Source organism: Natator depressus, chromosome 7 (assembly GCF_965152275.1).
Source record: "Natator depressus isolate rNatDep1 chromosome 7, rNatDep2.hap1, whole genome shotgun sequence".
Taxonomy (NCBI): Eukaryota; Metazoa; Chordata; order Testudines; family Cheloniidae; genus Natator; species Natator depressus.
The window spans coordinates 77933440-77948543 of record NC_134240.1 but is presented as its reverse complement, the minus strand read 5'-3'; positions in this window follow the sequence as shown (position 1 = coordinate 77948543).

Genomic DNA, 15104 nt, shown 5'->3' with positions numbered 1-15104 from the left:
ATAAAAAATGCAAATTATGTGATGCCATACATAAATGGAAAAAAAACGGTCTCACCATAGTGGCACAACAATGTGCTGCACCTGTGAAAAAGGCTAATATAATTCTGGAGTGTATTAACAGGAATGTCATGTGTAAGACATAGGAGATCATTGTCGTGCTCTATTAGGCATTGATGAGGCCTCACTGCTGGAGTACTGTGTCCAATTCTGGGCACCCCAGTTTAGGAAAAATGTGGACAAATTAGAGAGAGTCCAGAGGAGAGCAACAAAAATGATAAAATGTTTAGAAAACCTGAGCTATGAAGAAAGATGAAAAAACTGGGCATCTTCAGTCTAGAGAAAAGAAGACTGAGGGGGGGACCTCATAACAGTCTTCAAATATGGCTGTTATAAAAAGGACAGTGGTCAATTCCTCTCCATGTCCACTCAATGTAAGACAAGCAATAACGAGCTTAATCTGCAGCAAGGGAGATTTTGGTTAGATATTAGGAAAAACTTTCCAACTATAAGGGTGGTTAAGCTTTGGAATAGGCTTTCAAGGGAGGTTGTGGAACCCCCATCAATGGAGGTTTTTAAGAACAGGTTAGACAAACATCTGTCAGGGATGGTCTAGATTTACTTTGTCCTGCCTCAGTGCCGGGGGCTGGACTTGATGACTTCTTGAGGTCCCTCCCAGTCCTACATTTCTATGATTCTATGATACATAAATACAAATAATATTTTTAGTTGGAAAACCACAATCAATTCATCAATCCATATTTCAGCTAAAGGAACATGAATTGCTGAAGCAAAACTTGCTCTTCAAAAATAGCAAACTTTTTCCTTTTTTTGTTGCAAAATGAACACTAACAAAAACAGAAACTCCCCTTATAGACTTGGGTTCACACATGTGACGTGATACTATAACCCAGCATTTCCACACACAACATTTCCTGCCCTCTCTAAGATGCCTTATGATTGGATGAGAAATGAATCAGAAAGGCCTTATGTTCAGCAAAATCCTGAGAACCAAAAACCTTGAAAAGGTCATAAATTTGGCTTTTAACATTCTGACAAATCAAGTTCTTCACTGGGTCAATATCCATCATCTATCTCGTGGGCCACAGAATCTTCTAAGGTGTAAAGGGCTTCATCTGTCCTGCTATTGCACAGCTCATTATTACAACTAATCGAAACACAGAATTTGCCTTATGTGGGAAATTTCAACATTTCAAACTTTCCAACAACAGAAATTCCATTAAATTTTCATTTTGGAAATAATGACACATGGTGCTTCTGAAACAAAATAGGTTCTCTGAAATCCCAATAATTTGTGTTAGATGATTGTTGATCCAGGACCTCCGTTTGGATTCTGAAGAACTGAAAACATAGCAACTTCCTCATGGCCCAAACAGACACTGCTGGCCAAAAGAATCTTAACTCACATGCACAGAGCCCATGAGTGGCATGAGTGCGGAAAATCACTTAAAAGAGGACAATTAGATTCCTTAAATACTCTCAATTAATCGTCAGACAATTTCACCAGTTTATTATTCAGTCAGATTGGGGAGAATGTAATAGGGTTATATATAAGGGGAAAGATCCTATTAAACATTTTTTTCCACAAATAAAATTAGCATTTCCTGAAAGCAAATTTCTTCTTCTTTGCTGATGGTGTTCACAAATATAATTTTATGGCTAAAAATATAACCATAAATTCTACTGTACAGTATTCACTTTCAACAGCTCAAGGTTGGAGATAAAGAAAACATCTATGAAATTTCAGGAAGTTAATAGCCTCCTGTTCTAAAAGCTCAGTTGTTTTCTTCTTCTTGCTGAAGAATGTCTTAAGGGGCCCAGCAACTTCCTGCTGAGACCAATCAAGTTTACCTTCAAGAGATGTTCCACTATCGCACCCTGGGTACTGTAACTGACCCCAGGGCAGAGTATGGCTGAGAGTGTTGTGGTACTCTAGGCCCTAAGTGTCTGGTAGCATGTTTGATGTACCACAGCCTTGGAGGCAAGTACTGTTGATGCCCCAAGCGCTACACTGTTCAGGCTCCAGCCTTCTGTTAGTTCCCAAGAATACTCACACACTTCAAGTAACCAAGAGTGTTTCTTTACTAGAGTTGCCAGAAATGAGAGCTGCAAACGGCCTAGGCAACATTGTTTTAAGTAACAGCACAAAAGAGAAATAACAGTTTCTAACTCAGCCATTAAAGGCAGCCCAGTGCAGGGCTGGGAAGGTAAGAGTACAATTGCAACCCTTCCACAATGTCGTCCTGCCTGCAGGCCACTATTTGGTATGCTATTGTAGCTACTGCTGGCCACCTGCAAGCAATAGGATGTGTCTCTGGTCAGCTTTCCTGGCTGCCTGTTATCCAGCACTCCCTCCATAGCCTGCTTCCAGGCTGTGCCTCCAGCCTCCCTCCTCTGCCTGGTCCACTCTGACCTAAGGATATTAATTCTCATTCCTGAGGTTAAGGGATTATGGAGCCTACTACTGGCTAGAAGTTAAACTGGGTGGGAAAAGTGCCCAGAAATGACCTAGCAGGTTACAATACGAAACTGCAGTGTCTGTTTGGCATACCTCAAGAGTTAAAAGCTTTTATTATGTTGGTTCCATTGTCTCGGGGGCCTCACTGATAATGTATCCAGCAATCTGCCATTTATCAAGCATGACTAGAAGTGTCTCCAGAATAAACGTGCCCATGAGTTTGCTGTCAAAATCCTTGGTGTGCAGCACAACTGTGTTTCTTATTAACTAGTTGCTTCATGTCCACATATCCACAGTAAGATCCCAGTCAAAGAACTTAAGACACTGCTTCACTTTAAGGATATGAATAAAAGTCAGTGGGGCTAGTCACATGCTTAAAGTTAAGCACATGCAAGGTGCTTTGTGAGATTGGGACTTATAGGAGTAGAATTTCATGCTTTTAAAATCTAATTTATTTGCTTCCAAACTTTTCACACATCTAAGACATAACAGCATGGGGGGAAAAAACTCTGGGACTGGAACAGGTAATGGGGGTCTAATAGTTTGATGTGCTGACCCAAACACAAATCTTTAGCAACTGAAATTGACTACTGAACAAACTTAGCATTGAGGACAGTTTCTCTTTGGGTTTGGAAAATAAATTTATCAAGAACTCATTGTCCCAGGAAAGGCAACAAGATTTGCCCCTTCTCCCTAAAAAGCCAATACTAACATTACAGTAACACTCTATTTTCAAGTATTTTCTTCTTTAAATTTAGCATTGTATAACTTTTCAGTGGGCTGTCCAGCAGCTTCATTGTAAACAGGGATTAAAATAAGGGAGGGTGAGGTAGAGTTTAGTTTCCTTCCTTCCTCCCTCCCCTGACCTTTATTGCATCACTGTGACCTTTGGTAAATCTTATCTATATTCCAGAGTGCTAGTCTTGTTCTCCCAGTTATTAAGCCAGTATTCAACAACCCCAAGATTTTATAAGTGGCTCATTTTTCACTGTATGCCCTTCATCATCTGAACAGTATTTTCTAGTACGGTGGCTGATGATTCTTTCCTTCCTCCTAGACTTGTAATGGATTGCACCTTGTCGGAATTTCAATATACCAGTGGTTCTCCAACTTCATTGCACCGTGAACCCCCATTAGAATGACCATCACTGTAGTTTCTGGGTAGGAAACATTTACAAAATCCTAGCCCCCCGGACTTGAACAGAGGGATTTGAAATTGATAGTGCTGTAGCAGTAGTGCTAGGATAAGCAGTACATTTTGTCACTGTAGATTCCCTCATTAGCGCTCTGGATTTACGCAGGCTTCGCCTAAACTGTTCAAGAGAAAAGACCCTACCTGGTGTCCTGAAGCTGGGGAACAGTGGTTGGACAATAACGTCCACCAAGAATGCAGCCCCAAATATGATGAACTGAAGGAGCAGCAGTTGAAAGTTTAGAGAACACTCTGTGATTTCTATATTTCACTTATCAACTGAGTCCTCAAAGTAAAAATAGGAAATGTCTTATGCCCAAATCTGCCTCCACTGAATGCTGAAAGTCCTATCATGACTTGCAAGAGAATATGCATGGTATGCCACTACAACATCACTGGCAATTATAGCTATATTTTTCTCAAAACCTTACCTGCGTAATTCCAGATACCTTCACTATCAGTGGATCCATGTACTACATGAATTTGAATTGGGAAATATTAGCCCCAGAATCTGTACCTGCAGCCCAGTTTTCAGAGCTTACCCCTTTTCTCTAACCAAATCTCAAATCACTGCTGTAGCTGTTCTCTTAGGAGAGCAGTTGTAGCTGCATGCCCAAAGGGGAGATAGAAGACATTTGCTGGGTAGACAAATGGGCAGGGAGGTGCAGTTGCAGAGATGGCTGAAGAATGCTGGTCCTGAAAATAGAAAGAGTACTGTAACTCTTATCTCTAAGCTGTTCCCGAGAAGCTACTAAATTGGTTTTTGGGGACTAAAGAGCTAAGTACACTGCAGGGATAGAACTATATAAAATTCTCATTCTCTGTCATACTCATCATGTGATCCTGGAATGCAGCAGGAAAAGACTTGGTGCAAATGTAGGGAGCCACTTTTCAGAAGGTAAATTAATGAAACACCTCACAGACACTTTGTCAGGTTGGTTCTTCCAGGTGACTACCTGCATCTATTGTTCAGATACTAGCAGATAGCTAGGCAAGCTCAAGTGTGGTACTTCAAAGACTACGTATGCTTAGTTTAGATTTTTTTAAAATGAAGTAAATGGTTTATTCTGAACTTTTAAAAACATTTACTTCAGCATTCATACATTTTATTTCATGGGTAAATGCGAAGAGTATTAATTGCTCCACTTGTACTGGTAAACATTCTGTATCATGCCATAGATCCATTTGAGACCATCCATCAAACGTGCAGTCAATTTTTCTGCACATGTACCCTGCCTTGACCATTCTATTTTAAATGCTACCCATTATTCCTCTATGCTAACTGGCACATTAGTTATAGCAAAGGGCCATTGCCTACTATCTCTTAAAATGTCTTCCAAATGCCTTGATTTCCCAAAGCCTCTCTAGATTTACAGTGTACTGACTTTTGGAGTCCATACAATGGGGGAGAATGAATGTGAATGAAACTCTATTCAAAATAAAACTATAAATGTTGCTCTTAGCATTCAGATACTCAGCAAGTTATTCAGTGAGTGACCTTTTCACAGCTGGTATTCTATTTCACTGGTAGTGCTACCAGTTGTGCATTACCTTTCCATTGAAATCAATGTAATATTAGGCTCTAATGGGTACAATAGATAGTTATACCTAGCTGTACAATGGCTATAATATTTCACAGCACTCAATTATTTAACACATTTGCCTTTCATTTCTGGGGTTAGGTTTAATCCATGGCCAGGATACATATGTGATATGAGTTTTAGTTGTTGAACCTTTGATCCTAGTTATTGATTTCTGTGTAATATTTTGGTTTAATCATGGTTTGATATACAATACTTTCATACCTACAAAATAAATGCTAAACATTTAGTTTATTATGAGGTTGCAAATGCATGTTGGCCCTATTCTCTTCTAAATGATGGTAGCATGGCTGTAAAGTGTATGTTTAGACCTTCTTCTCTCCTTCACAAGAGCAACCGGTCTTTGGCTTCGTCAAATACACCATGCAAACCACAGACCTTATTCCAAAGCTCCTTCCTCTTCTGCAAAAGCCACCAAAATCTTCTGTGGTTCTCATAATCCTCCACTGCAAACCTCTGACTCTCACCGAGCAGAGCCTCTCCAGATTCAGGGCTGCAAGATTAGTCCCATAATTTAAACAACTGTGAACTTTTTCTTGCAATACATTCAGATTAGGCTTCAGTTCTGTTTAATCATTTGCAGAGGGTTTCCAGCTCACAGAAAACAGACTTCATTCACCAATTACAGTTAATTAGCTTCACTTCATTTTCTGACATGCATGAGGAAATGTATCTAGTTTTACATTTTCTGAAATAATTATTTCAATATTCCACACTACAATTTTTGACAAGTTGATTAATGGCCTAGAAAAAACAGTGACATTTTTGGCATATTATTACATGCATAGCATATTATTGTAAAAGTGATAATGTAGTCTTTTGTGAAGCAATTTCTCATATTATAAATACTTTGTGGTATGCATGCTATAAATCCTGTGCAAATTTAATTATTTGTAATTAGTTAGTTGTGTGTTTGTAAACCTAACAGTTTAATCATGTTTAATTATACTCATTGTCATTGAAACATTTGATAGCTGCATGTTGTCTTATTAAACTGACGAACACCTGGAATGTGTAATTAGTTCCACCAACAACAAATTAACTTTAACTAAAATCTGCTATTAATAATTATTCCCCTTCCTTCCTGGTTGATGACTACGCAGAGGATCATAATAAATATCCAGTTTACAGCCAATGTAATTTATTTTAAAAAGAACATGGCTGCATAAGCCCATCAACTACCAACTTTACTCTTCAGAAACACATACTAAAATACATGGGTGCCTTAACAAAGATGCCTATGTATTTTGCCCAGGGCATTGTTTTTCCTGTTGAAAAAACAGCAGACAAAAGTTTACTTGTATTTCCAACACTAATTTTCAAACTCTAGAGATTGGGTGAGGCGTAAGTGGGTGGGTGGGTAGAAATCAAACAAAGGGGAAGCCCTTGATGATACATTTTCATGTACTTCCTCAGCACTGGGAATTCTTTCATGGCATTTTCAAGTAGTCTTAGGCTCTGGAAGCTATTTTGATAAATAACTTGAAAGAGCAGGGTTTCTTCTGTAAAAATTGTCCATCAAAACCAAAATTAACAAAATAGTCATATGTGAGGTTAAGATTTTGAAATGGTTAATTTTAGTAAAAGTCATGGACTGTTGTGGGCAATAAATAAAAATTCATGGGAGCTCTGACTTCTCTGTGACTTTTACTAAAAAGAACGGGAGAGAGAAGGTGGGTGGGGAGAGGAATGACAGCTGGAGCCCCATAGGGAAGGACTGACAGCCCCAGCCCCAGCCCCAGCCCCAGCCCAACCAGCACAGCCCAAGCTCCAGCTCCTGCTGTAAACAGAGGAAAAGGGCTGCAAAGCCCCAGCTCCGGCCCCAGCAGATGCCGCGGGGAGGGGGTACACAGCCCCAATTCCATTACCGGCTGAAGCCACGGTGGGCAGGAGGACCCCCGCAGTTCCCCACTGTGGCAGCAACAGGGGGACCCCTGCAGCTCCCCTCTGCGGGGGAGGGGAAGGGCCGGGGGTCCCTGAAGCTCTCTAAGTCCCCATGGGTGGTGGGGGGCCCCAGAGCTCTCAGCTACCCGCAGCTGCCCAGTCCCTTCCCATTTTATCATGGATATTTTCAGTAAAAGTCAGGGACAGGTCACGGGCTTCCGTGAATTTTTCTTCATTGCCCATGACCTCTCCCTGACTTTTACTAAAAATATCCATGACAAAATTTTAGCCTTATCTATGGTACATCTCCAGCCTCAGTGGAAATTAGTACTGTAACCGTGACTCGGAGCCAATGGATACTTATCCCTGTCATGTGACATTAACCTTTTGTAATCCTGCTCATGTTAGGTGGGTGGGGATCAGGAAATATGGCCAATGCCTTCCCAGCACTCCTGTGTTCCACATCCTTATCACAACTACAGCCCATCTTGTGCACTTCTTCTAGTCACAAAGAAGAGAGAGAAGAAGAGGACAAGAGCCTCTTCTCTTATTTTACTGTACAAATTTAAAAAAAAGGTATATGCTTGACTTTCAGGCAGGAAGTGCCTTCCACTGTCAAATGCTGCTAAGAGGACACTGGGGGCACTGCACCCAATCAATCAGTCCTTGTTCAATTAATAGTTACCTTCCTTATCTTCTCTCATCCTTCTACCTCCCATTTGTCCCAAATAAAATAGAGGGAGGTACACCTCAGCCTAATGCACAAAGAGTTCTCTCTGGCTAGGACTGCATTTGTAATCTGTCTGCCAGGGATCATTACTCTGGCTCCATGATCCCTTTAAGGATTTTCCCTGTCTGATTTGATAGTTAGCTAGGGAATACAAGCCCACATCTAGGGTATTGGTCCTGTTCAGTTTAATTTTAGACATTATTCACTATATATAGCATGAACTTTCAAGAAAAATCAGCCCAAAGTAGACACATAACATGGAAAATTTCAGCCCGAACAATCAAGTTTCACAAAGTTATAAGCAACTGAAAACTGGGTCTTATAATGGAAACTGTCAGACAACTCTAACTATAAGCACATTACTACCTGCACTGCCAAACATAGAGCACATATGGCCTTTAGGAGGTATCAAGTTTGTCTATTTCCCTGGACTGGGACTAGGCTGCCACATAAGAATGACACCAGAATGACATCACTGGTCTGAGAGATCTGTGACGAAGGTGGAAGGAAACTGAAGCTAGACAAATTTAGACTAAAAATACTAAGTTTTTTTTAAAAAACAAACAGTGATTGCAAGTATTGGAACAATTTATGGAAAGTGGTGGCGGATTGTCTATCACTGAAAATTTTTAAGTCAAAACTGTATTGTGATTGAAGTGGACCAGATAGGTTATAAGGTTCTGAATACTGTAGGTGTTGCTCTGTATTAATCATAGAATCATAGATACGTAGGGCTGAAAGAGACCTCGAGAGGTCACCTAGTCCAGCCTCCTGCACTTAAGCAAGACCAAGTACATCTACACCATCTCAGTTAGCTGTTTGTCTAACTTATTCTTGAAACCTTCCAGTCATGGGATTCCATAACCTCCCTTTGGTCACCCATCCCAGTGCTTAATTACCCTTAAGAGTTAGGAAGTTTTTCCTAATGTCGAACCTAAATCTCCCTTGCTGAAGATTAAACATTACTTCTTGTCCTGACTGAGTGAACATAGAGAGCAATTGATCACTGTTCTCTTTAAAACAGCCTGTAACTGGGGTCCCAGTGAGGGCCAGCCGTGGTCACCCAATTAGGGTGAACTGCAATCCCCCAAAAAGCTGGTGGATATTCCAATACTTAGATTTATCAAGTCAGCATAAAGCAGCTTCTTTATTACCTCACTGGTGACTCAGAAGTCCAAACAACACAGTTCCCTTAAAGTGATTCGTCCTCAGGCCTCCATCTAAGTCAAATATGATGATTTCTGAAAATCTTATTTCATCATATAAAAGAAAAGTTTCTACCAATCCCAAAGGATTGGACACATTACCTCCCAGGTTAATGAATGTTTCAGATCTTGCCCAAATTCTTATTAACTAAACTAAAATTTATTTAAAAACAAGAGAGAGAGAGAGAGAATGGTTAAAAGATCAATATACATACAGACATGAGTTCAATTCATTGAGGTTCAGATTCATAGCAGAGATGGTGAGCTTTGTAGTTGCAAAAGAGTTCTTTTAGAAATAGAGTACTTGTGGCACCTTACAAGTACTCCTTTTCTTTTTGCGAATACAGACTAACACGGCTGTTACTCTGAAACCTTTTAGAAATAGTTCATAGGTTATAGTCCAATGTCCAAATATCATATTCAGGGTATACCAGCATAACTGGGACCGAAGTCTTGTAACTCAAACTTCCCCTGATGAAGCCTAAGCAGTTCTGAGATGACAGAATCAGGACCCAAGGGTCTTTTTATACAGTGTTCTAGCATCCACTTGACCACACAGTCCTGGTTAAACAATAGGCTTTTGATGTAACCAATTGCGTTCTAAACACCACCAGTAATTAGTTACACAAATTAACATAGGACAATTTATCCATTAGGCAGTCTATTACAAACTTCAAAGGGTGTGTCTACACTACGAAATTAGGTCAAATTTATAGAAGTCGGGTTTTTAGAAATCATTTTTATATAGTCGATTGTGTGTGTCCCCACACATAATGCTCTAAGTGCATTAAGTGCATTAACTCGGCGGAGTGCTTCCACAGTACCGAGGCTAGCGTCGACTTCCGGAGCGTTGCACTGTGGATAGCTATCCCACAGTTCCCACAGTCTCCGCCACCCATTGGAATTCTGGGTTGAGATCCCAATGTCTAATGGGGCAAAAACATTGTCGCGGATGGTTCTGGGTACATGTCTTCAAGCCCTCTTTCCCTCCCTCCTTCCATGAAAGCAACAGCAGACAATCGTTACGTGCCTTTTTTCCTGAGTTACCTGTACAGACGCCATACCATGACAAGCATGGAGCCCGCTCAGCTCACTGTCACCGTACGTCTCCTGGGTGCTGACAGACATGGTACTGCATTGCTACACAGCAGCAGTTCATTGCCTTGTGGCGGCAGATGGTGCAATAGGCCTGATAACCATCGTCATTGTGTCCGAGGTGCTCCTGGCTGCCTCGGTAAGGTCAGTCAGGAGCGCGTGGGCAGACATGGACTAAATTAGGAGTGACTCGACCAGGTCATTCTCTTTAGTCCTGCTAGCAGTCCTATCGTACCATCTTATGGCGAGCAGGCAGGAGATGAGGATGGCTAGTAGTCCTATTGCACCATCTTCTGCTGGGCAGGCAGGAGATGAGGATGGCTAGCAGTCCTATTGCACCATCTTCTGCCGAGCAGCCAGGAGATGTGGATGGCTAGCAGTCCTACTGCACCGTCTGCTGCCAGCCAAAGATGTAAAAGATAGATGGAGTGGATCAAAACAAGAAATAGACCAGATTTGTTTTGTATTCATTTGCTCCCCACTCCCTTCCTCCGTGAAATCAACGGCCGACAATCGTTTTGGTGAGGTCTGTCAGGGGCACCTTGAAAAGTTTAATGGAGATTCAGTCCTGCCTGAAATACCAGGGGAAGGGACAGCTCAGTGGTTTGAGCATTGGGTTGAGCATTGGCCTGCTAAACCCAAGGTTTTGAGTTCAATCCTTGAGGGGGCCATTCTGTGTGACAGTTGTTTTTGTTTCTCCTTGATGTAAAGCCACCCCCTTTGTTGATTTTAATTCCCTGTAAGCCAACCATGTAAGTCATGTCGTCAGTCACCCCCTCTCTCCGTCAGAGCAACGGCAGACAATCGTTCCGCACCTTTTTTCTGTGCAGACGCCATACCACAGCAAGCATGGAGCCCGCTCAGATCACTTTGGCAATTAGGAGCACATTAAACACCATGCGCATTATCCAGCAGTATATGCAGCACCAGAACCTGGCAAAGCGAAACCGGGCGAGTAGGCAACGTCAGCACAGTGACAAGAGTGATGAGGACATGGACACAGACTTCTCTCAAAGCATGGGCCCTGGCAATGTGGGCATCATGGTGCTAATGGGACAGGCTCATGCGGTGGAATACAGATTCTGGGCCCGGGAAACAAGCACAGACTGGTGGGACCGCATAGAGTTGCAGGTCTGGGATGAATCCCAGTGGCTGCGAAACTTTCGCATGTGTAAGGGCACTTTCATGGAATTTTGTGACTTGCTTTCCCCGCCCTGAGGTGAAAGAATACCAAGATGAGAGCAGCCCTCACAGTTGAGAAGCGAGTGGCAATAGCCCTGTCGAAGCTTGCAACACCAGACAGCTACCAGTCAGTTGGGAATCAATTTGGAGTGGGCAAATCTACTGTGGGGGCTGCTGTGATGCAAGTAGCCAACACAATCAAAGATCTGCTGATATCAAGGGTAGTGAGTCTGGGAAATGTGCAGGTCATAGTGGATGGCTTTGCTGCAATGGGATTCCCTAACTGTGGTGGGGCCATAGACGGAACCCATATCCCTATCTTGGCACCGGAGCACCAAGCTGGCGAGTACATAAACCGCAAGGGGTACTTTTCAATAGTGCTGCAAGCACTGGTGGATCACAAGGGACATTTCACCAACATCAACATGGGATGGCCGGAAAAGGTACATGACACTCACATCTTCAGGAATTCTGGTCTGTTTCAAAAGATGCAGGAAGAGACTTTCTTCCCAGACCAGAAAATAACCGTTGGGGATGTTGAAATACCTATAGTTATCCTTGGGGACCCAGCCTACCCCTTAATGCCATGGCTCATGGCAGCCTGGACAGTAGTCAGGAGCTGTTCAAGTACAGGCTGAGCAAGTGCAGAATGGTGGTAGAATGTGCGTTTGGATGTTTAAAAGTGCGTTGGCGCTGTTTACTGACTCGCTTAGACCTCAGCAAAACCAATATTCCCATTGTTCTTACTGCTTGCTGTGTGCTCCACAATATCTATGAGAGTAAGGGGGAGACGTTTATGGTGGGGTGGGAGGTTGAGGAAAATCGCCTGGCCACTGGGTACGCGCAGCTAAACATCAGGGTGGTTAGAAGAGCACAGGAGGGCGCGGTGCGCATCAGAGAAGCTTTGAAAATCAGTTTCATGACTGGCCAGGCTACGGTGTGAAAGTTCTGTTTGTTTCTCCTTGATGAGACCCTCCCCTTGGTTCACTCTACTTCCCTGTAAGCTAACCACCCTCCCCTCCTCCCTTCGATCACCGCTTGCAGAGGCAATAAAGTCATTGTTGCTTCACATTCATGCATTCTTTATTAATTCATCACACAAATAGGGGGATGACTGCCAAGGTAGCCCAGGAGAGGTTTTGGAGGGGGGAAGCACTGGGAGGGGTGGTGGAGGAGGGAAGGACAAGGCCACACAGCACTTTAAAACTTTAAAACTTATTGAATGCCAGCCTTCCGTTGCTTGGGCAATCCTCTGGAGTGGAGTGGCTGCATGGCTGGAGGCCCCATCACCGCATTCTTGGGCGTCTGGGTGAGGAGGCTATGGAACTTGGGGAGGAGGGTGGTTGGTTACACAGGGGCTGTAGCAGTGGTCTGTGCTCCTGCTGCCTTTCCTGCAGCTCAACCATACGCTGGAGCATATTAGTTTGATCCTCCAGCAGCCTCAGCATTGAATCCTGCCTCCACTCATCATGCTGCCGCCACCTTTCAGCTTCAGCCCGCCACCTCTCCTCCCGGTCATATTGTGCTTTCCTGACATTGTCTGCCTCCACGCATTTGTCTGTGCTCTATCAGTGTGGGAGGACAGCATGAGCTCAGAGAACATTTCATCATGAGTGTGTTTTTTTCGCCTTCTAATCTTCACTGGCTTCTGGGAAGGAGAAGATCCTGTGATCCTTGAAACACATGCAGCTGGTGGAGAAAAAAACAGGGACAGTGGTATTTAAAAAGACACATTTTATAGAACAACAGGTACACTCTTTCACGGTAAATCTTGCTGTTAACATTACATACATAGCACATATGCCTTTGTTACAAGGTCGCATTTTGCTTCCCCCCACCGCGTGGCTAGCCCCTTCCCCCTCCCCGTGGCTAACAGTGAGGAACATTTCTGTTCAGCCACAGGAAAACAGCCGAGCAGGAATGGGCACCTCTGAATGTCCCATTAAGAAAAGCACCCTATTTCAACCAGGTGACCATGAATGATATCACTCTCCTGAGGATAACACAGAGAGATAAAGAATGGATGTTGTTTGAACGCCAGCAAACATACACTGCAATGCTTTGTTCTACAATGATTCCCGACTACATGCTACTGGCCTGGAGTGGTAAAGTGTCCTACCATGGTGGATGGAATAAGGCTGCCCTCCTCAGAATCTTTTGCAAAGGCTTTGGGAGTACATCCAGGAGAGCTGCGAATGCCAGGACAAATTAATTATTTAACAGGCTTGCTTTTAAACCACGTATACTATTTAAAAAGGTACACTCACCAGAGGTCCCTTCTCCGCCTGGCGGGTCCAAGAGGCAGCCTTGGGTGGGTTCGGGGGGTACTGGCTCCAGGCCCAGGGTGAGAAACAGTTCCTGGCCGGCGGGAAAACCGGTTTCTCCGCTTGCTTGCTGTGAGCTATCTACAACCTCATCATCATCATCATCATCTTCTTCGTCCCTAAAACTGCTTCCATGTTGCCTCCATCTCCATTGAAGGAATCAAACAACACGGTTGGGGCAGTGGTGGCTGAACCCCCTAAAATGGCATTCAGCTCATCATAGAAGTGGCATGTTTGGGGCTCTGACCTGGAGCGGCCATTTGCCTCTCTGGTTTTCTGGTTTGCTTGCCTCAGCTCCTTGTTTCATGTGGCACTGCTTCGGATCCCTGTTATGGCCTCTGTCCTTCATGCCCTGGGAGATTTTGACAAATGTTTTGGCATTTCAAAAACTGGAACGGAGTATGGATTCCTCTCCCCACACAGTGATCAGATCCCGTACCTCCCGTTCAGTCCATGCTGTCATCTCCTTCTCTTTTAAGTTGCTGACCTACAATGTCCTTCATCTTTTTCCTGTTCCTAACATATTTATACAACTTATTATTATTGCCTTTTACATCTCATGCTAGTTGTAGCTCACTTTGAGCCTTAGCCTTTCTGATTTTATCTCTACATGCTTCCACTATTATTTTGCACTCATTCATAGCAATTTGTCCACATTTCCACTTTTTGTATGATTCTTTTTTGATATTCAGGTCATTGAAACGTTCCTGATACAGCCATATTGGCCTCTTAGTGTTCTTATCTCTCCTTCACAACAGGATAGTTTGCTTCTAAGCCTTTAATATTGTCTCTGAGAAACTGCCAGCTCTCCTGAACCCTTTTTTCCTTTAGATTTTCTTCCAATGGGATCTTAGCTACCAGTTCTCTGACTCTACCAAAGTCATCCTTTGAATCCATTGTCCTTATTCTGGTACTCTCACTCCTTTCTTTCCTTAGAATCATGAAATATACATGTTTCATGATCATTTTCACCCAAGCTCCCTTCCACCTTCAGACTCACAACCAAGTCTCTCTGTTAGTCAGAATGAAGTCTAAAATGGTTGCCCTCCCAATTACTTCCTCCACCTTCTGAAAGAAGTTGTCTCCAACAAAACCTTATTAGACATTTTGTGCTTTGCCCCATTACTACTAGACCTCCATTATTGCTGTGAATCTTAAAATATGATAATGGTACTAAAACTGTATGTGACCAGGTGAGTGAAAGAAGTTACTTCATATTCAGTTATAAGACTTTCATGTGTGATTACATTAATCTAAGTTGTATTGGAATAAGTGGAACATTTATTAGATGCCTTATAATGCTTGAAATCAATGAGATGGCAACACAATGGCAACAGATAAGAATACCTAGATGCACACAACAGAGAGACACTGGGGGCAAGTTGTTAGCTTCCAAGATCCTTTATCTTGTCTCC